We start from the raw sequence: 2,093 nt of genomic DNA, 5'->3' as shown, positions 1-2,093 counted from the left end.
CGGGTGCGCTGGGAGATGGAGCCCCTTTCGGTCTTCCCGGTGGCTCTTCTGTGGGGCCACCTCGTGTCCCACGGCAGCTCGGTGGCAAGCGCACCATTTGCTCTGTGAGCAAAATGCAGAATTTGTGTTAAACCATCCTTACGGTGGCGTAAATGTTGGAATCGAGTAGCCAGGATGGGGCTTTCAGGGCTCCGCAGACCCCCGGTGGTGTGGAAACCATCATTTGCGACCGGTGGGCCCTATTTTGCTCATGGGTTACGCTGAGGACACCTGGTTGTGCTGAGGCACACTCAGTAGTGCTACAAACAACCCTAGGTTTGGGTGGGGACATTGTTGGTAAAGTGCCAACTTGAAAAAAAGACCTAACAGTAAGACTGTATTTTCCTGACTCTTTAACAGGCTTTGGCTCACGCATCAAATGCGCAGCAGAGTTCTTTCTCCTCCCTGTTTAGAGTATGTGAGAGATGGAGGTTTGACGAGTAAGTTTGATTGGTGATTTAGCATGGTGACAGCAAGAAAAAGGCCTTTCAATAAGAATCCTTTGGTTGAGTAACTTAAGACACCTCTGCCTGAGTTTTCACAGACATGTATGGAGGAAAAACACGTGCAATTAGAAATGCTGGTTTTCACTGAAACCACTTACCTGACTTACTAGATCTACTGAACAGTTGTTGGGGTTTCTTTTTTTTTTTTTTTTTTAAGTGAAGTGGGTAGGAAGTATTAAGAAAACAACTGAAAAGTTCTCAGTGTATTAACTTTGATTTGAGCCAACATACTGCTAGAGATTATAACATTGGAGGGATTTAGATTACGTACGTAGCTGTGGCTTGAGCCATCATCAGAGATAGGACAGGAGGTATCCCAAATGGAGGTAACTACGCTTAACTTGTTGGCAACTGCTGCCACTGTCGTGCTCTGCCAGGAGAAGGGAATTCAGGGTCAGGAGAGAGCACGCAGAAGGTGCGTGAAATGGAGGGGATCATGTCTGGCAAGGGAGGAGCCAAAATGTCCTTTTAGGAGTCTGACCATACGGACTGAAGGGAACCAAGGTTCCTGCTGTTGGCAGAAGATGCTGAATCAAATTTATTTCTGGGGTGGGTCTGCTCTGGTACCATGACTTTGTAAGACAACCTCATGCTGTAAGATAGCGGATCCCTATTACTCTTGTGAACTTGCAAAATACTACGTACATTTACATTTGGGAGGACGTTTCTGACTAAACCTTTTATCCATATGTCTTCCCTTCTTTCCTCGTGGAGGAAAATGTCCTTACGTGCATGGAATTAAATCAAATTGATTCTACAGGTAAAGCCTTCCTATTGAAAGAAGTTGTTAGTATGAACAAGTTCCCTTTTATAAACTCCTACCTTGTTCTGAGAATATAGTCTAAATTTTATCTGGCAAGATTTTTTTTAGCCTTGTTATCATTAATAAAGAGTAAGTCCCTCGCATGAGGGTTACTCAGCACATGACTTCCAGACGAAGAACTACAATAAGGGTAGTAGATGCACAGCCAGCGACGTGATTCACAAGTATCTGACTAACAGGCAGGTTTTTTTAAGGTATCAAAAGGAAAAGAAGGTGGAATTTTTTTCCCCTCCCGAGTTCTGTTACTAATCATTGAGGCTTAGTTGGCTAAGTCTGTGGAGGTCTCTAGCTGTTGATCTGTGCTTAAGTCTAGTCCTGAGCAGGACTAGATGAAATCTAGGCCTGAGCCAGATGAAATCAGGCTGCAGATTGCTAGCTCTGAAAAATCTTCTTTTGAAGCTCTTAATTTTTTGTTATAAAATAGATGCTGTTCTTGCACGCTTTCAAGATCTTTAAGTATGTCCTTCTGTTTCATATTGGTTATGGGAGCTTCATGGTGCATATTAGCTTAGAAGGTATTTTTCACAGCTGTTATTTTAAGACGACCTCATTTTCCATCTTAGGCCATAGTCACTTCCAGCCAATGTGAGTTGGCACTGCTACTGAGCGAGGTGATCCTGTCCTCTTCCAGCCTCGACCCCTCGTTCCTTCCTCTTGGCTTTGTCCTCATGGCAGCACAACTGTTTGTGCAGCCGCACGACCAACAGGATCAGGGAACTGACTGA

The sequence above is a fragment of the Pygoscelis adeliae genome, unplaced genomic scaffold, assembly GCF_000699105.1.
Source record: "Pygoscelis adeliae isolate BGI_AS28 unplaced genomic scaffold, ASM69910v1 Scaffold500, whole genome shotgun sequence".
NCBI lineage: Eukaryota > Metazoa > Chordata > Aves > Sphenisciformes > Spheniscidae > Pygoscelis > Pygoscelis adeliae.
The sequence above is the reverse complement of the archived record's forward strand: the minus strand, read 5'-3'. Positions refer to the sequence as shown.